Here is a 21,649-nt window from a genome sequence, read left to right on the forward strand (position 1 = left end):
TTGCTTATTTACAAGTGCATTTTACTCCCAGAGTGAGCTAATTGCAGGTACCAGATAAAATTGATGTACCTTTCTGGTCCTATTTTGCAGGCATGCACAGGACATCAAATGATGCAGAAACCTTGTACTGACTGTCTGCACAAATGTGAACAGAGAGCAACCAGTCCCTATCTGATAAATCATCATTTGTACCCAATAATTTACTCAAAAAACTCTAATTCAAGTGAGGCAGATGGAGCACTTCACATTTTAAGAATCCCACAGTATTTTAGAATCAGTTCCTAACCTGCTTTCACAGCAACATCTTTGAGGCAGATATTACACGCCCGTCGGGAAACTGAGGCACAAGAAGTTCAAATGGCTTAAAGACTCAGTCTAAGCCAGCAATATAATCTAAAAATCTGGAGGGTTGGGTTTTTTTGCACAGAAGCTTCTGCAGCAATGGCAAACTACTCTTTCGTCCCTAAGGCAAAACGCAGTATGGGAGAGGAGCACCCTGGCCGGGTCCCCTGCACCGTGCTCCGAGCTGGCGGGGGCGGACGCCGCTCTGCTCCAGAAGCCGTGTGCCTGCATTAGCCAGCACTGTGCCCGAGCTAATAAGCTGTGCTTATTAATGTTAAATTAATGAATCTCAGCCTGCTCTGCTTATTAGGTTGAGATCCGTGCCACCGCAAGGCAGCTCTGCTACTCCCAGACCCAAGCTGTCTCACATCTGACCAGGCTGGAGCACAGGGCAGCCAAGCTCGAGCCGTCTTTACCCATCCATGTAGACCCCCCTGCGAAGGGATGTATTACAGACAAACCCCCTCTCCCTGCTTGTTATTTTCCGGCACAAAGGCAGGATAATACATGTTATTTACAAAAGTATAAAATGGATGTTGAAATAATTAAATGGGAAGACGGGGGCCAGCCTGATGCTACCAGCCCTCTCCCTTACGTGGAAAGCACTGAACCCAGATGCCCAACTGTGGAAGATATTCTTCCAGCAGCAGCATCTGCCTCCTTGGCAGGCACTTCAGGCAAGTTGTCTGGGGAGCTCTGCAGTTGCCTCTTGGTTTATCACGTGGAGCTGTTACGACGGCCTGTCTGGCTGCCTTGTCCAGGCAGAAGCCAATTCCTTTTGATTCACCTTTGAGTCCAAGAAACTCCATTTTTTTGCTCCATTTTTCCTGTACGGTACATAGCACAGCGAGAGGTTTTCAGATGCCATCCAGGCTTCCTGCTCTTTCAGGGAGAGGACGATGATTTCTTTTCGGACTGCCTTCCCCCCTGCCCAGATTCTTTATTCTTACTAGTAATTATTTGCATCAATTTAACTGGAAATAAGCTCCTCATCAAGAGTAGAACTTTTGTTCTAAGATGAACCCACTAATATTAATACGTTATCTAGCAAAGTCATAAGTATTACAAGATTCAAGCTTTAGTTCTTTTGAAAAATAACCTTCCCCCATGTTCATAGCTCAATGAACAGAGAAGAGCATCCAAGCTTGACAAGCGAAACACACACCCCTCTCAAACCTCACAACATGTGGCAGCTACGTTCTGAAGAGCATAGGCTTTTGCAAACTACATGCAACTAAAGAGACTTATTTCTAGCTAGTAAAGATTTTAATAAAAAAGGGAAAAGCCCTGCATAGACAGAAGCCCGCAGTAGCCCGCACACCAGGACACGATGACAATGTGATGACAAGTCCAGCAGCAGTACCCAGAATTCCAGGGGAAAATCAGAAAATAAAGTTAAAGTATGGCATCTCATCGTACTAAGCAGGGGATGGCTGCAAAATTTTTTTTAAGTTGGTGAAGGAAAGATGTAGCAAACATATGTGATTTTCACTTACTAAATTATGTGTCATGTCAGCAGCTTCAGGCAGGCTTACATATTAAATCTAGGTTCAGGAGAACCTTTTTTTACACAAGAGAAGAACAGATTACATTAAGAGCTGTACAAGCCTTTTATTAAGAAAAGGAAGGAGGGGGGGAAAAAAAAGTAAAAGTTATTTAAAAGAAAATACAAGCCCGACAATGGAAGGACTATACAAGAAACTTCTATTTGGGAAAGCTCAGGGAACCTGTGGGAGACCTACAACCCAAAGTGTGGGATGGGCATTTAAATTTTTCTTCGAGAAAAATGCCCAGATTCAGGAATGTGCACAAGCACAGAAGCTCTTAACTGAAGGCACAAGAAAGACTATTTGTTGAAATTATTTCCTGAATCGAGACCTTTCTTTATAATCAGGCAACTCATGAGCAGTTCCTGCTCTTCAGCCACAGGACAGCAGCAGGGAGCAAAGTTTAGCCTTACTCCCACAAGCCTGGGGAGCAGCTACTGGAAACGTGAGGAGGAGGAACGTCCTCTTGTACCAGAAGAGTGAGTAGGTGACTGGCCAGGGACTCAGGCATCCCTAACTAACATTTTAAGCTTTACATGATGTGAATTAATCACTTTCTAGCTTGAGAAAGGAAAATACGTATCAAGACATGCTCTTGCCCACATGCTTTTCTCTGTTTCAGCTATAGAAGAGTTTTAGAAAGGTGCTGGAGCAATGCCAACACGTGTCCCGTTTACCATAGCTTCCTGGGGCTGATTTTGTGGGAAGGAGGAGAGTTAAACCCCTTTCTCTCTGCTGAAGTACACACGGTGTACTAAACTCTCCCCTTGTCAATTAGCGCACACAAGAAAATGTGCGCCAGGCACAAGTGTGCACAGGGCAGGAGTAGTAATAGGTTGTGGACTAAAAGCAAAAAAGAAATCCAGTCTTCCTGAAGCACCTTTATGCATTTTTATTCTATTCACCTCGGGGCAGGGGCGACCGGCTACCGAGGGTTTTGCAGTCATGTCTAGTCCTTTTTTTTGCGGAATCAGAGAGTTCGCAAAGTTCACCTCGTCCCTGAAGAATACCATATAGCTTAGTGTTTTTAATGAGAAGAATGACGCGTAATTAAAGCTACATTTTTACCTGTGTTTCCATATACTTCCTATTTCCACAACCGTATTTAAAAATATAAACCCTGATTTTCATAACAATCAGGCAAATAATTACACTTGGTACTTTTCAATACTACCAAGCTTCAACATGTACTGAACTGGTGTATCAGCAAATAACAGAACGATAAAAATAATTAACACAGTTTTAATTTAAATATTTATGATACGGTTGACTCTGTGGCTGTACGGCACCATTGTGCTAGGTGCAGTACACAAATATGGATAGATAGAGCCCCTGTTTCAAAGAGCTGCTATTGTTCATCCCACATTACTCAATATCAAACGATCTCAAAAAAGCTTTTCAAACATTAATTAAATCTCATAACTTCCTTTTCAGGTCAGTAAGTTTTATTCTCCTAGTTGTGTAGATGGAGAAAGTGAGGAACGAAGAGGGCAAGGCACTCGCCCACGATGACACGGCGAACACTTCTCACTTCCACTCTCCGCCTGCTTCCCAGTCCCCCACCCCGAGCCCCCCACGCCTTTGAAGGCTCCTCCATGCGCGTATTGGCGCTGTGGGTGTACGTGTGCATATGGCCAGCACATCCCGGGGAAGGCCGGTTACTGCTAAGTACTCTTCAGTTAATCAAGACCATGTGAGAGTCCTGCTTCTGGTTTGCACTCACATAAGTGTTAGTAAAATCTCACTGGCGGAGTTAATTTATGTGATTTTGTAACCTCTTAATATTGCTTGGGGTTAGCGTTCTTTTCAACTTGAATGTTTTTTGTTGGTGAAAATTAAGAATGCTCAATTCATTACAAAACAGCTTTTTTTCCCCCCTTTTTTTCTTTTTTTTTTTTTTTTCTTTCTATTTTGGGAGATTAGGCCCTAACACATTAATGTCCAGGACTACATCATCAAAGGGTAAATTGCGATGCTTTTCATTTTTCTGACTACAGATATGGGATTTTTCTCTGAATAAGGCTGTAAAATAAATAATAGGCTTGAAGTTTCTCAAGATATTCATTGGAACTTAAAAACAAAACAAAAAAGACTTTAATGCCAAAATGTCAGTGTTCTGTGCAAAATAATTAATATAACACAATAGGATCTATTCTACTATCGATTGAAAGGGAATTTATGCAGGTAATTCATTAAGGCTAGTGGGAGTTTGGCATGTAAATCCCCCAGCACTTTGATGGGAAAAAAGACCCTGATGATTTTTTTTTTAATAAGCTATAAAATACATGCTTTTCAGTGGCAAATATATAAAAAGAAAAAGCAAATACCTGAACAACTCGGGCAACGGATACTCCTGCTCTGCGAGACTTCTGAAATGACATTAGATCAAATCATTTTTCACACATTGCAAGAGATGCAACAATCATTTCAATCACCATGTTAAGAGAATCAATAAATTTTTTGCTTCCAGTGGATGGTATTTTACATTCCAACATTTGCAGGTTATCACCTTCATACATCTCTTTTTGTGGTCAAGTGCATGATTAGTACTTCTGATAGAGTATTGGACATTTTCTTATGAAGATCTACAAATTCTTGTAAAGAAAAGCCAATCTGGAAAAAAAAAGAAGAGCAAATCTGTGGACTGGAATGCACCCTACTTGTAATGGGAACAAAAAGCTGGCAATGAAATATAAACCTAAATCACAGCAGAATGACCTACTTTAAGGCATTTGCCAAAGAGACAGTGTTTTAGACAGCTCCTCTGAAGTAGCGTCTTTATGTCTATGCCATCTGCAGATTTATTATTGTGCTTTAGAAAAAAAAAAAAAAAAAGAGAGAAAGGGAAAAAAAAAAGGAGAGAAAAACCTACAGTATGCCTGAACAAAACTCAGCTTCATCTATAGGAAAGATTCCAGTACTGTGGGCACCACACCCACACCTACTGATGTGGTCCAAGTTTTTTCTTTAGAGGCACCTAATTAAGAAACCCTGACTCATTTACATGGATACGTTTGATCTAAATTACACTCCAAACCACACCAAATTAGGAGCATCTGTGAATGAGAAGTGTTTGTTCCCAGTGACTGGTAGAATAGGGCCAGTTCTGGACGGCACATGTTCAAGTGACGAAAAATATTTCAGATGTAACATACTTCTGAGACCCACTTTTCCACTAATAATTCATAATGAGTTAAACCAGTATCTCTGCTTGAACAATTATTTCAGGCTGTGAAAAAAAAGTCATTTTACTTTTAAAAGGAATGGATGGGGGGGAAGAGGGATAGACAGACACCTAGCTTGGTGGTTGTCCCTGATAAAGGGCCTTAACACAACCATCAGCTGCAACGTGAATCTGTGCAGTGCGAGTATTATCAGATGTACATCACTCCTGAAGCCCAGATTAAAGGAAAGTATCTACGAACGATTAGTTGTTGTTCACAGACAGGCCTTCTGCCCCGACGCACGGTCTCCTGTCGTTAACCCGCTGTGCCGGCTTTCCTAACAAGTCCGAGCGAAGAGCAGGACCTCAGCCTGATGATGCCGTACCCTGCGCACTGGATGCCATGAAAAATTCAAGACCACCAGATTTGAGAGCAGAGCTTGCCTTTTGGGCAGCATTGCTGGTGCTTTCTGACCATGCCTGCTTGCGTCCTAGAAGGCCACTCCGTACAAAAACGGGTCCTGCGGCAAGTAGAGAACTTTTATCCCACTTTCCCGTCTCCGGGAAAGAGGGAGCAGGGGAGGCTGCAGAAGCCACTCCTTGCTGCTTTGCTTCCTTACAGTCTAAACCCACAAACTAGAAAAAAAAAAATAGCCTTTATCTCACCCTAATTTAAGCCATAGGAGCAGCCTGAACACTGGGGAGTGCAAATCCGAATTCCACGCTGGGTTCGCAACCCCCAATCCGTTAGCGCAATTTGGCACAACCTCCGGATTTGGCCCGTAGTGTTTGGCAGCCACCTTTTATTCTTCCCGTCTTTTATACTTTGTGAATAGTCTAAGTTACATAATACCAGTGACAATTTGTTTATGGCAAGCATTAGTCACTGTTTTACGATTACATTCAAACTTTAAGCCACATTTTGACATCTAAGGATCATTTTGCATTCTCGTATATTATATACAATGAAGGTTTGTGTTCCAGTGGGGGGGGGAGGAACTTTATAAATAACATGACTCCTTTTGTCTGAAGAGATTTTAATACATTTGTCTGATCTACTGTTTTTGCAGTAGCTAGAATATAATTTGAATATATTAATATTTTCAGCAACTGTGCTCAGGGAGCCCAGTTAATAACTTATGCATGGATATATAGATACACTTCAGACAGAGGTAATGTTTTTAGTCCTGATGTTGGTAATACTTAGAAACACACAATGAAAGAGCCTGTTCTTTCCTCCTCTTTGTTGTGGGCATGCATTGTGATGGTATGGAGCCAGTGTTCTTTCTGTTGTCTACACAGCCTGGATTCAATAAGCAGTTATATATGCATATTATGACAATGTGGTCAAGGAAACCAGATTTTTTTACTATACCTTCATGTGCCTGTACAGTATAAAATCTGGTATTTATTTTTCTTGTCCTCATTCAATATGTTAACAAAATCATAATTTGATACAGGTTATGTTCACTTTATAATTAAAATTATAGAGCTAGATGAAAATACAGCAAGATGTTGCTGAATGGAAAATATTTATCTTTTTGTACATTACGCATTATGGTGCAATGTAAAATCAGAAATCTGTGGAGCGGCGTACAACTTGCCTGTTCTCCTGGTCCACAACACGCAGCTGGTTAACACCTCTAGGGGTTCCTGCACCCACCTCAGCCCCACCGTTAGATGGCATTGCCACATCCTCTCCAGAGCTTTGCTGTGGTCTTCTGAAAGAAGACCCTTCGCCATGGAGATGAGCCAAGAAAACGGAATTCAGAAAAGTTCTGTATTTTTTACAGATCCCACCAATCTGTCTCCTGTAGCTCTCCCAGCAGCTTCATGGACAAAGTGCAAACCTTTTGCACCATGTTCTCTGCGTCAGCACAAGACTCAGCCTCACCAAAATACCTCAGGATAGGCTTTCATCTGCCTTGAAACTGTTCCCTCTTCCCAGATCATTGCCGTCCACGCTGCCAAGTCCAGGCCTTCCCCAAATGCTACCAGCAATCCTAGAGACCCCAGTAGCGTATAGCATATGGGACAACCCTATAGTGTATGGAAGCTTTCCAGTAGGTAAAGTTTACTGCGAACATACTCAAACTTTCAGTCCAGAGAAGGTTTTCAGCAGAACTGTGGCAACAGTAGAAGCACGCAACTTCGGAGCACCTCCTAGGATAACCATCTTGTTTCCATATCTGGGTAACTGTCTCATAAAAATGTCATCAAAAGAATGAGTTTTCCATTCCTTCAGAGCCTCTACCCCATGAAAGTCATTGCAGCTGCTATGGCCTCAGTGTCAGCCTCGAGATTTCTATCTCGGGATAAATGTCAAAGCTTGATGAATACAATCATATGTTTTGAATCCCACCTGACCACTATGGTGAGGAACTGCTTAACCTTTCTGGGTTACATGCTAACTGGTTTCCATGTTACTCTTCATATTAAATTACATTTATACAGCTTCGCATCCTGAAACTACAATATTTGCTTTCTAAGGAGGCACTTTTTCAGTCTGTGAATCCATTTGTAACCATTCAGTTGAGGTCAGACATTTTCTGCTGTAGAGGGAAGATCCGTGTGGCATCTACAAAATAGTGTCCTGAATTTAGACTTATCTGAGAGCCAGACAGCACGATGTCAGTGGCCTTCTGGAGCTTAAGGCAGTGAAAAAAACCCACATGCAAGGCATTTCAGCATGCCTACACATAAGGTCAACAACCAAGGCCACACAGGGACAGACCCGTTTGATAGGCAGGCACTATCAGAAACATTTCTCTGCAGCTCTATTAGGTAGATTGAGGCATTTTACTTAGTTAAGCTATGACTGAGGTATTTGATGGCCTGGAAGCTTCTTACAGAATGAGGTCTTCCAAGACTGATGAGTATGCCTTGATATCGACAACTAGATTGTACCTGTCGGTCCTAAATCCTTCAATATCTGTTGAACGTGGTTTTGGCTAGGAGGTCTAAGAGACTTGTGTGTGTTTTCTCCCCAGTTTTTCTGGCTGTGGATTTTGATCAGGGTCAGACAAAAGCAGATATTGGAAAGTCTGGTCACTTGAAGCTTCAAAGATGAAAGAAACACAACTACTGAGAGAGGTAGGGCTGCCTGTATAGAGAATAAAGACTTTCATAAAGCATCTAAGGCAGTTAGACCACAGTCATCTGAGACCAGCACACGTGTGAATGGGTGTTTGACTTACTTAAAACGGAACTAATGAGAAAAAACAAAGCTAGTTTAAAGCTAGGAAAAATATTGCAGAACTTGCAGTACTACAAAGGGTGGATCTTCGAAAGACACGATACAGGGAAAAACCTCCACTCCAGGCAGTTGATGCATTTAGTGCAATGGACTATACACATGCAAAAAATAAACATCAAGCTAAGGTGAGTGGACAAGACGGACAAAGTGTAAGGAGAAAAGACAATGCTGACATAGTAAATTCGTTGCTCAAGGGCAAGTAAAATGTAAATAAGTTTAAAGAAATGAAAGACTCATGGCACATACTCACTAGTGCATTTAAGAGATACGTTCATCCTACTCATGTTCAATATCAGGGCTGAAACAATCGTGGGGCTGGGAGGCATATTAAAGCATCTATCAAATCTGATACAAATGCAGTGCATATATATTGCAACAGTAGCTTGTGGGGAGCTCAGAACTGAACCTGAAAGAGTAGGAATCCTGGTTGAGGTCAGATCCCATATAAAATCACCTCTGTTGGGCAGACCACTGCAAAAAAACTTTCATCTTAAACAACAAGATAGTGATAATATAGGTTAAAAAAATTGAACTTTTATATTGGGGACAGTTAACAGGACAAAATTCAGAAGTTTTTAATGATTTAAAAATATTTTAACCAAAACAATTTATGAATTATGCATACAGGAGCTCACAGAGAAGCAAAATTTTGGCAAGCATTTGTTCCCTGATTTTCGTGGAATCCATTGCCACATTCTCTGATTTCAACACCAAAAAATACTGGTTGTCTCACAAAACTGAATAATTTATTTGCGGTGCTGGACAAAAACAATGCGTTGTTAGCAAAATTAAAAGTTTTTTCGTGAGAAGCTGTAGACTCACCAGCAAAGATGCATTTCTGAGCAGTTGTCTGCAGTTCAGCATCCCAGGTTGAAATTCCAATCAACTGCCACTTCTGGGCTTTAAGTCAGAAAGTAAACCTGTCATATCCAGCACTGAGTTATTTGCTGTCAGCTAGATTACCGTAGCACAAAAGGGCTATAATTGAAGGCTGCAAGAGGTTATAGATTGAACATAGCCAAAAGCAGTAATTCCACTTAGTAAAAGTAGATATCATCCAAAATGAGAAAAGTTAAGCTTATATAAAGTAAAATTCTGACTCCATTCTGGCTCCCAGTCGCTGGGAGTTTCGTCAGTGACTTTAACAGCAACAAAAATTTCACTCACTGTCGAGTGAGATGCTGCAAAGGGTGTGATGAAGTGAAAGTTAGAATAACTGTTAACCTGGGACTTCCAAAATACATTTTCGGAGCATGGTCTGCTGTCTAACTCAGTGCTTTCCTGAGGTAGCAAGGCAGACAGGACCAAGAGGATAAAACTGTGCCAGGGGAGGACATCTGGGGTTTGCAATAAGAATTTCCCTGCTGTAGCTGCTGAAGTTCCCATTGCTCGTCATCCTGCAGGCCAGGTGGACCTGAACCAAAAATTGCAATTTATGTGCATCTGTGAACAAGGCTCCATGGGGCCTCCTGTGTTCTTTCCACATACCCTCTGCTTTGGGTGCGTTGTAGAAGGGTGGCTGCTTTCACCGAGTTAAAAAGCAGCTGGGTTACCGGCAGGACTGGTGGCTCTGCTTTTTTGTCACATACTTTTTGTTTGTCCATCACTAAGCATGTCAAAGCCTCAGTGTCCCCATCAGAAGACAATGCTGTTAATAACATTATTCCACCTTTATTAAGAGCCTTTATCTTTATGGAGGAATACCAAATACTATTAAGACAAAGACAAGAGGATAATAAGGAAATGTGTTCTTTCCCTTGCTGACCTAGTTTCTAACCTCGCTTTAAAATCTGCCATTGATTTTAATTACGCTTAATCTAAAGCTAAGCTCACAAATCTAGCAAACTTAAGGACTGCTTTTAAGTGAATTTTCTCGCCTGTCAGAGTTCCTCAAGCTTTCTACGCTCCAGTTCGAAGTTTATTTCCACCCCAGGTACAAAGTTGAGACAGCTCTCTGCCCGCAGGACGCATCCAGCACCACTACAGCACAACGCCTGCGTTCAAACGCTACCTTGCTGGAATCGAGCCTGGGCACGGCATTCTTCACAGAACAATTGCAGCCCTTTTCTCATCAGCGATAGCCAGAGGCAGTAATAAGGGTGAAGGATATCTATCATGAAAAGTCCAGTGTCAATGTGTTCCCCCAATTTATTTACTGACCTTCAATGCAACAGCCATACTCCTGACCCTCATGAGATGAAGCCTAAGGGGAAATGGCACTGAGCACCAATTCCATATCCTGTTGTTCTGTGGTCTAAATTAAGTGCTAATTAATTACCACTGGCATCTTTGGCATTGCCTGTCAAATTGGATTTAGGATATCCTTTCGCTGTTTAAACAAATAGCCCTACATCTAAAGCTAAAATCCCAAGTGTTAGCATTTTCTTTACTTTTAAATTTTTATTTATAAATTCAGCAAGTACATCCATGGATTTTGCAGGTAGAATTCAAATAAAAGAAAGAGGAATTGATATTGTCAATTTTGATTAATAGTCCTTCATTAATATACATCCTGTTATTCAGTTTCCACCTGCAGTTGCTGATGTTGCCTGGAATCAATTAACTCATATAATTTGATTTATTTTACAAAGACATTTTTGGATGTGCTGTACTGATGATAAAGGTTCTATATTTACAATTCTTGATTTAAGGGCGATTGTTACTAACTGCTTTTTATTTTTAATGTTACTAGGAAATGTAGCTTCAGGCATTCTTGAACAAAAATATTTAAGCAATTTAAAAAGTTAAAGCTTTATTCATGTAAAACTATCTGTTGCCTTCTGAGCCACACAGGCCACAAAAACATACAGATCCAGGACCTCCAGCAGGTTGGTCTTTACAATGAGCTGGTTGTTCCGCAGAAATCAGAAGTAGAATTTTTTAAAAAATAAGTTTAAAAAAAAAAAATCAATCACAGCAAAATTACACCACCAGCCAAAAATACAGTTAAAGGCTTTATGTGTTGTATCTCTGTCTGAACATATATTATTCTATGTAGTCTCACACTGCCTTTATCACCCCACTATCCAAACACCTCTAAGAAGTGCATTAGCATCTGCCTAACATCTGTCACGGGCGGTTTTGTTCTCTCCCATCCCCTCCCCAAGGAGAGGCTCGTGCTTGCAGTGGTAGTGTGGCTTTTGAAGAGGGGTTTGCTGTTGCTTGAGACATACATGCTGCTACGGGGAGAAAGCAAAAATGAACGCCGTGTGCGTGGAGCTGCGGCCAGAGGCGCCCGAGATGCTCCTCAAGGCAGCTCATGGCCTTCAGCTGACTCCTACCAAGTGGCCGTCCCCAAACAGGCAAACTTCAGGCTCAGTAGCAACTTGCACTGCGATAACACGGGCTGGCCGGGTCTCCTCCTCCCTCCAGCCGTATGAGCATTAGTCAGAACCATTCACACATGAAAGATTAAAAACCAAGCCGAACTGGGAGGACAGAGTGCTGGCTGTCAGTAAATGGAAGAACTTAACAGGTCACCCAGCTGGGTCAGTTTTCCAAAAGGGAGACCTGGAACTTCTGCAGTAATACGGAAGATTTTGTGGAAATATTTTGAATCAATTTCTCTGACACCACACGGTTTGGGGGAGTGGGACCTGAGCCTCTACCCACGCCAGGCTCTTCAGTGTTCTCACCAATGTGTAGAGATGAGCTCCCGCTCTCCCTGTCCATGCCACGCCGGGACACCAGTGTGCACCCTCTGCCTATGGAGCTTCTCTAACACGGGAGATGTGTTAGAGCAAAACAGAAATGATCCCAGGGCTGAGGTGCAGGTACCACGTTACCCTGCTCTCTTCGTACAGCTGAGGGCGGAGGCAGGAGTACGGCTCCCAGCGTGCAGAAGAACAAGCAGGACTTCTCCAAAGCACATTCCTGAATGAAGCCCCTGTAGAGGCCCGAGTCCCTTTAGATACCTACATGTGCTTTTACGTCTTGGCCTCGGTCACCAGGAAAATGAAGGCTTTCTCTACAAGACAGGCACTATGTGAGGTGTGTGTAAAGGCGAGAGCACACGCACTCTTCAGAAAGGGTGTCACACGGGTAGCAAAGCTCACCCAATGGTGAGAAGATTTTATTTTGAACTGTGTTCTTATTAAGCCAGGCTAAGCCAGAATAAATGCCTTTCTTCAGCTCTTTGGAGTGTATTCAGCCAACTGTGAACCGATGTTCGGATTTAGTTTAGTTATTATTTTCATTTAGGGCTAGACTCCAAGGCAGTTCATCCAGGGAAGGGCTCGTGCTGTGAGATATGTAGGGGATCCCCTGAGGAAGCCCATTCTCCACCAGGTCCCTGTCAGCTGTCCAGGTACTATATATAGCCATCCAACGGTCAGATTTAAAGGCTAGTCTGCAGAAGACGACAGCATCGAGTGCTCATTCTAGTGTCCCAGAACAACTGAAGAGAAGGGATTTTTCCCAAAGAGCTGTAATATGAACCCACAGCTGCAGAGCACAGGAAGCCTATGGAGTTTCTGTAGGCCAGGAGCCATGGAGGCTATTTTCAGCAAAAGCAAGCTCTTAAGTATGTCTGAACTATTTCTGACCCCTCTCGTAACGTATCATACGCCATGACCTGGTTTCTCTATTACCAGTCTTGGATAGCTGTTGTTTTGAATTCAACCTATGGAGCAAAGAGGAATTTAAAGTACCTTCACATTTTGCACAGGCAAAAGAAAGTAGCTTAAAATTGTACTAGTTCACCGTGATCACATTTTGAAAAGGACAGACATTGCAGCGTTTTGGAGCTCCTCTATGAGCATAAACCTCAGGTCGTAGCCACATATACACAAAGCTCCCCCCCTCCCAACGTGGTATACGGATTTCACAAACAACAAGCTGGGGATTCAATTGATAATGTTTGCATTCGCTTAGCTTCATCAGCTGGTGAATACCACTGTAACGCAACTGAGTAAATCATCCATAAAGCCAGTACATAAATAATAATGAGGCTTAGTTTGCATTCATAAAATATCAAAAATCCCAATTTATTACTAAATTTTAAATTTATCTGTGTCGCAGTGCAATGAATTGAACAGTTTACATAAATAGAGCTTATAGTGTCAGGGCTCGCTCACCACCGATTATTCCTGTATGTCTCTCAAGACGGGGTTAAATAGTGCACGGGCCCTGCTCCCTTCCTCCACGGCCGGTGTCTTTGCTGTCTCTCCTAAGCTGGTATATCCAGCTGGATATGGGTATCTCCGCAAGGCTTTGACCTGTTGTAAAAGAACACCTATTGCTCTTCGTGTTTTAAGAGGAGTCTCAAAGCCAAACTTTGTAGTTCAGTTGCCTTTTTAGTACCAAAAAACACTTAAGTTCTTCCTGAAGAACAACTATTACAGCCGAACTGAATTAAGTTTGCAACACAAAATGATGTTGCAGTAATACGCTGTATCTCAGCAAAGTATGTAACAGGCCTTAAATGGAAAGGAAATACATTCAGAAGAAACCTGATAGTTTATCTGGGCATCATTTTGTACTTGTGCTTCCTTCCTAACACTGAAAAACCCATCTGCAAAAGCCCTGCCAAAATGTGCTTATACACACACAGACATTATCACTTTGTAGGATGGTACGTTTTATTATCAGGTTATTTTCCAGTACATTTAGCACAGTTAAGGTAAGTATATTAACTTTACTTCCAAATAAAGAAAACAAAGTTGTACGGAATGTCTCAGCCATTGTCAATGAGTTAAGAACTGACAGGAGGTCCAAGTAATCAACCCTGTCTACTGTGCCGAGCTTTCCCCTGGGACATCTCTCCTGATCATGCAATGCATCTGACTGGCATGGATGTAGAATTGCTTTCAATAAAGATTTTATTTCAAGGTTGGATGATTCCTTCCCAAATGTCTTATCACTAAAGCAAAGTATGTAATACCTGTTATTTTTTAACTCCTGTGAACCAGCATTTGGGAAGGAGGGGAACATAAAATGTTGAGCTACAAACTGTTCATCATAGGAGTCAAATTTTAACACGTTCAAATTGATGGGAGCTCTACAACAGCAAAAGTCAGAAAACTGCTGCATAAAACCTGGCCCATAACAGTGCAGTGAAAGGCCTGTTAACAGCGTTAGACTTGAGGTGAGTTGAAGGCAGCTGAGCGATTCCCCAGGCTGAGTCCTTAAGATAAAACATTGCATTTGCGTATGCCTGAGTATGTATAGGAAACAGATATTAGCTAATTTGAGGATAATTATTGGTAAAGCGAATCGATGGGATGCGCAGACTTTGACTCGTTAAGGCAGTTCATAGGAACTTACATATCAAGCCAGCCCCGCTGTCCATCGGGATGAGCAGCTTTGGCCGTGACGGTGGTCACTAGCACAGTTCAGCAAAAGTACAAAACCCACCCAAACGGGCTGTCATGGAATAATCCACTTAGAGAGGAGTCAGTTCCTAATTCTGTAAGGTTAGTTGTTATATATGTGGTTTTTTCCTTTCTGGGGAGTTTACTCCCACGCATCTTTAATTTTTCTTGGCCTCTTTTTAGATCTTGGTTTCTGTCTGTCATGGCAGTGACTTCCCTGGTTAAACAAAATCGGTGCATAATGCTGGTGGACAAGATTCTGATAAGATCAAAACCTACTTTTATCCCTTGGTCCTCTACTGAATTCAGAGGATGGCATTTCCCACACCTGCTATTCTGGCCCATAACATTTTACCAGATGACCCATTCTCACTCTTCTGATCCCCTCATTCTGTAACTTGTTGCCCTTTACTCATAGTCAATATTACCAGTTCATGGAAGAGCAGCAGGGTTGTCTTATTGAAAAGTTACACTCAGGTATAATTTAAAACCAAAAAATATTACTAGGCATGGCTAAAAACGGTTCTGCTAAGGGTAGAAATGCCCCTCGCATTGAGCAAACTTAAATCCTCGTAGGCTGGAAAGGGCTAAGAAAGCCAGACCGAGCAGTTCTCAATGCAACTAGTAGAGGACAGCCCTACACTCAAACACTCTCCAGCTTGCATTAAAACAGTGCCCTTTCCAGTGGGGTTTTCCTCGCTAAGTACACTGACTTCTCTCTCAATTTTTTTATATTCAGTAGGAACATAAGAAAGGCGAGGAATCAGAGTCACTGTTGAAACACTTTCCCCTCCCCAGCAGTTATTACGGAGTAAAAATGGATGAGGAACATTTCCTAACACCTAGTGTGTTTGAAGTAATAATCCAATGTGCTTTCCAAATGTCAAAATTAATAATGATTTTATTTAGAGAGTTTGAAAAGTGTAGATTTAATGGAACTGGAGAGCCAAACTCACCATACAATGACCCTCTTAGCTGTAGAGTTGCCCTGCTCTCAGTCACACGCTTTCCAGCTTACTGTTGCCTTGGTAACAGCCAAAGCATAAATTCCAAGTATTTTTGCTTATATATCTGCCATTGACACTAGACCCCTCCTATCAGACACTTCTGTTGTTTTAATGTATCATTAATTTCATTACTGTTAATAATGAGAACTGTATTTTCTGCATATCTTCTGACTTGTGATCTTAAAGGACTGAAGCCATTCTTGAAGCTCACTTATTGGGGGGGTGGAGGGGAGGGAATCTTGCACAGCATAACGCCCAACGATTTCTCGATATGTTTCCAACATCTGTGGCACTGGATTATAGATTGTTTCTAAAATAATCTTAAATCGATGGATCATTGCCCCTTTCACTTGGGCTTGACCAAGTAGGTCTGGTATTAACTTTCACTTTTTGTTGTAAATGGTGTATCACTCTTTCTGCTCTTTTTCTTGACAAATAAAGGATCCTTGCCCATTTTTAGGGATTTTCTCTTTTAACGACTGAATTTCACTTAACTGCTACAGTAATAGCTTAAATTGTGCATATTTGTTTTTATTTTGCTTTGAAGAATTCTTTTGTGGACAGATGAAAAAAAGTATTAGTTATAGAATTCCATTGGAAATATTTGTAATTTTAAAAGACATAAGGTCCTAAACTTATAATTATTTTATTCAGTGTGGGTTGAGTTACTTCTTTTTTCCTCTTCAGTATTTTACCGCAGATTATTTAACTACTCAGACTTTCCATGTTTCCAAGTTTGCTTAGTTTACAGTTTTTTGTTATTACGGTCATCAAAAAAAGTACAACTGCATGAATAGATAGAAAATATCAAGAATTCTCAAGAGGTATTATCAATCCAATAATTAACATACTAACGTTAAGCTTAGGAGCCCCAAACATACACAGATGTTCTTAGCACCATGTTCCATATCAACGAACCACAACAGATAACTGGTTCTTCTCCACTGGAAATCCTCCCTTGCTGCATGCCATACCCTCACCTCCTGGGAGCTGAGCAACTGCGGACGATGTGCTGGCAATGCCTAGATTCAAACAGGACTTCATGTGCAGGATGGCACCTCCAGGAAAAACAAGGAAAGCTATTTGGCTTCAGAAAGATGTCAAACAAGGACAGAGGGGTTGGCCATCCATCTTCCATTTTCTGTGTCCACATCAGAAACATAGGATCTCAACACCTTGCTCTACATTTTACAGCTAAAAGAAGTCAGACCTCTCCTCTCCCTTCAGTAAAATGAGCTCTGCCACCACTATTTTTGCCCTAACTCTGCTCACTCACGGTCCACTCCCTCCTGCTCCCTGCAAGGTGTTTCTCCTCCAGCTTCATCAATGTTGTCCATCATCAACACCACCACATTGCAAAGCCATGGCTGATGCTAAATTGATGATCTCTGAAGTTGTGCAAGTTACAACTGCTGAATATGTTGGTTTTTTTCCCTGGTGGACTAACATCCTTGCCCATGCTGATGTTGTCTGCAAATACTTTGTAAGGTTCGCAACTTCTGGCATGTAACAAGCTCAACAGAAATCAAGTCCTTCTCAAAAGGAGGCCCCAAAATTTTGATGTATGTGCTTCTGCATAAGCGGTATTAAAGCAAAACAACCTGATCACCCCTGTAACAAACATTTTTAACTGTGATAAAGGTGCATGACATCCATCAGAAACTCACACAGTCATTTGGCAACAAAACTACTAACTTTTGAGACATTCTGAAGTCCTAAGAGAAGAGGTAATATGTTAATACTGCCACAGAGGAAAGACAATTTTTTTTTTTATTTATAATAAAGATGCTATATTTTAAGAAACTAATAATTAAGCCAATCTGATTAGTGCCATATGGAGAATGTTTTGTGCAATGGACACCACGGTTACAAGCATGAGGCAGTACTAAGTAATGCTTCCTATTTATATACGGGGGAAAAAACACAAGCATTAATGTTCAAGGAACGTGGTAAACAACGAGACTGGCAGAAAGCCACAAGACGATGCTCTCTGCCATGTGACCCACCCACTAACATGAAAGAAACCTTTTTTAAGTGACTGAACCCATTATGCCTCAGGAAGTATCTTTCACTTTTAGTGTAGCTTGCTGTAAATTCAGCAACAGGTATGGGAAAACAGAGACAACGATGACGATTTTTACATTGCTGTCTGGATTTTAAAAAGGTAAATGAGTGACAATGAGAGAGAGTGGGGAAAAGCAGAACTTGGTTTCAACAGTCCACTTGGAATATTTAAGTAAAAATTAACAGGTTAAGGAAGCATCCATAAATTCAAACATTTACATATTAAAGTTAGATTTAGTTCTCATTCCTTGGCAGAGCTGTGTAATTTATTTATAAAATATGTATCTTCATTTACTAGTCTTTCCAGCCTAGGTTATATTACATGTTCTGGAGGGTGCAGGGAAATGGATTTCTACTTAGTTCGGACTCACCGCTGCAGAGATTTATGAGAAACTGCCTACCTAAACTCCATCCATTAAACCTATATTGTTCTTAGACCAGACCTCTCCATCCTTAATGTTATTTCCACAAGAATATTAAGTCTTAATACAGACATAAGATCAACTTTTAATAATAATAGTCTTCCTCTTGTAATTTTGCGGGTAATAAAGATATCAAAGGTTATAATCCTTACCATTATTTCCTAAGTCATCTCATTAAGGTATGTGGTCTCAGTGTCTTTCAAGAAACTTTGTGTCAGGATAAGGCATGCAAAAGTCTTTAGTTGTATAAATCTCACAATCCATTTCAGAGCATACTAAACTCTATTGGATTTAAATTAGCAGAAGGAACATGCTTCATATGAGCTCTATATTAAGGGGCTTTTTTTGTTTTCCCAACCCCTTCAGTGCTGGAGACCATGTTGAGAGAATCAGAGAAACTTCTCCCTAAAGCCACCAAAACTGTTGACACCAAAAGTGCTCAATTCCCTTAGCATAAAGATCAATCCCTATTTTCAGTATCTAAATAGATGAGCTCAGAAATTGTTGCCTTATACGAATGCTCGTTCACCAGAAAGCAGCAAATTGTGCCCTCATACAAGAGTACTGTAAAGGGGGCTCTAGACCTCCACCCCACGCACATCTTGCTGTCTGGGGCTGGCTCTCCTTTCCTTGCTTGCCAGGTTGGCAGGAGTTGTCTCTTCCCTCCCTCTTTTCTTTCTTTTTCAGAACTTAACCAAGCAAACATCCCTGTTAGGGGAATCAGTAAAAAGTGCCTCTATGTACTTCAAATGCAACAGCGACTCCTTTGACATCCCTCTTTTTTAACCAATTCTTTCCTTTCGTCAACAGGATAGCAGCCAAGGAATCCGTGAATCTTATGTCAACACAAAGCTTAGGAATTGTGTTTGGACCAACACTCCTTAGACCTGAAAAGGAGACAGGGAACATGGCAGTCCACATGCTGTACCAAAATCAGATAGTTGAACTTATGTTGAGTGAGTACAGCAAGATCTTCGGCTCTGAGGAAGACTGACAGACAGGGCCTGTTATTGAAAACGTTCACATCTGTCTTGATGTCTAATATTTTTACATTTCTGTAAACATATTTCTGAAATATTTCTTTTTCTTTCAAGTGACAGATGCCTCATTTTGTGAAAACTTAATGATGATTTTGTGTTTAATTTTCAAACATTGGAATAAAAAATATTGTCAACATTTGCCTATATGTATTCTGCATTAACCCTTTGAGAGTTTCATTATGCTAGCACTCCAAGTGTCACTTTTCTTGCAAGCTGAGCATACAGCATATGGCCAAAGACCATAGAAAATGCTGTTTACCAACATATGCAACGGCACAGAAAGACAAATAGTAATTGAGGAGATTTGTGGAAAATGGATTAAAATATGTATATTAAAGGCAATGAATTAAAACGGTGATACCAGATCATTTGTAGCTAATCTGAGTATAATTTACCTCTCTCTTTTATATATACTGAAAGTTAAAGACATGATGAATAATGAATTTGCCTACCCCAAGAGTTCAAAAAAAGATTACATTTAATACTTTTAAACAAATAAGGAAAAAAAACAAAACAAAACAACACTACCAGAATGTCACTATTTGCATAACAGTGCCTAAAAAAATTAAAAACGGAATTGGAACTTTGGCATTTTTACTTAAATGCAGTACATGAAATGAAGACATTGCATGACTGCTCATTTTAATGTAACATCCATTTTGATTCTTCATCACACTGTACATCTGCCTGCTTTCCCCAGCTATCTCATGTTCTGTAGCATTTGTATTGTGCTCCTGAGGATGCTTTATTGGTGAACTACATTAAATTCATCTAGAAAGAACTTTAAAAAAAAGCCTTTTCATATGCCCTTAGGATTACTTGGCTAGACTTGAATCAATTTATGCATTTGATGGTTAGTTTCAGTTGTCATGGATAAACAAAAGGGTAACTGTCTCGAATATATCAAATATTGTTTCATTTTGAAATGTATGTTTCCAGCTATACACATCTCCTACCCTGTTTTGTAAAAGTATTCTGCTGATAAAATGTAGACTTATGTTTGACAGCTTTTTAATCAAGTTCAAAGAGAATAAATAAAACTAATCCAGTGTGGTAAAGAGTCTGTCTGGTTATCGATTTGTTCATAAAATGAAAAATAAACCATGTAAATAAGATGTGTGAAACACAGATCTAGAAGCAAATATTTAAAGCAATTAAAGACCCCAAAACACGGGATTAATGCATAGGTCTGCTGTGCACGAGAGATATGTCTTCAATATCACCTCAGCAGATCATGGATTACTTTGGTTTTTACTTAACATCATTTTGCCAAAATACTATCTTATTCAGGAAAGATTGCTCCTCAGAGTGGTCATTTATGGGAACAAACGTATAATGAGGCTTCGCTGTTAACTAAGACCAGGCTCTTTCATCAGGTATTAACATAGGGAGAAAATAACACCAAGAAAGCATAAATACTGGCCCAAAGATGTTTTCTGACTTCATACATGTCTGAAAAATCAAGCAAAACAGAGAGGTAGTGACCAGTAATTAAAACAAACAAACAAACAAACAATCATCTTCCCCATATCACAAATACTTAACATAAACATTTCTTAACTAAACTAGAGCATTCTGGAGAATCCAAACTCACTTTACTTTCAAGAAAATATTTTTCATGTTAATGTCAAGCAACGAGTACTTAAACAGTAATGCTTTTCAGCATCGTCGTCTTTAGACTCTTTTAATAGCAACAAACCAGGCGCTGTTTATAGCCTGTGGAAATGACTGGAAGAAAGATAGTCAGAAGTTCAGTCTATTCCTTAATAAAGACCATTCACATTATGGCCCCGCGGGTGCTCACAATCATGCTATTGAAGTAATTTCTGCTATTACTGGAAATGAAAAGTTCACTTGTTACTTGGATCCTGTTGCACTCAGAAGAAAAGATTCTTAATTAATTAATTAATCTTCTTTTAAGTTTTCTTTGGAGCATGGAGACTCCTGCTTTCTTGCTTTTATAAGCAAGACAAGGCTTATAAAATGAACCCATATCTTAAGATCAACTGGGTTGGGGGGGTGGGTGGAATCAAGCAAACTTTTGGACACATAAGCCTTTCTTTGGTTTTGAAGGGTGCCTTACATGGATTCTGTACAAATGTGTTGACTTCTCTATAAAATGCTTTGTTAAAGATAGAAGTCTGATATGTGGATAGCCAGTTCTGGGAGGACACAAGTGGGTCTCACCAGAGGAGCGTATACATCCGGGGTATAGAGCAGATGTCTAGCCTTTGTCACCCCGACAACAGAAAGGAATAACCATGACTTCTCACCAAGCTGCTCGCTCCCCCGAGAGACCAGCCTGCTCCCTGTCCCCTTCAATATCTACATGAAGTCAGTGGGAAAAATTACCATCTCAACCGTGAGCCAAAGAGCCAGCCCCGCGGCTCCTGCCATCCACCCCTCGGGGCAGGCAGCAGCTGGACAAAAGATGCTAAGAGTGAAAGAGAGAAAAATACTTGCAAGCCTGAAGTCGGTAGGGTTTTTTTTCCTCTCG

General features: G+C 40.7%; 1 long non-coding RNA gene across 1 annotated transcript in view; it reads left to right on the top strand.

The window, feature by feature from the left end:
- Positions 1-20,210, top strand: part of LOC104627114 — a 23,985-nt gene extending 3,775 nt beyond the window's left edge. Inside the window, exon 2 of the long non-coding RNA XR_738095.1 lies at positions 18,923-20,210. This is a non-coding gene — a long non-coding RNA (uncharacterized LOC104627114). The remainder of the gene's footprint in view (positions 1-18,922) is intronic.
- Positions 20,211-21,649: the final 1,439 nt, after the last annotated feature.

Source organism: Phaethon lepturus, unplaced genomic scaffold (assembly GCF_000687285.1).
Source record: "Phaethon lepturus isolate BGI_N335 unplaced genomic scaffold, ASM68728v1 scaffold10779, whole genome shotgun sequence".
Classification (NCBI taxonomy): domain Eukaryota; kingdom Metazoa; phylum Chordata; class Aves; order Phaethontiformes; family Phaethontidae; genus Phaethon; species Phaethon lepturus.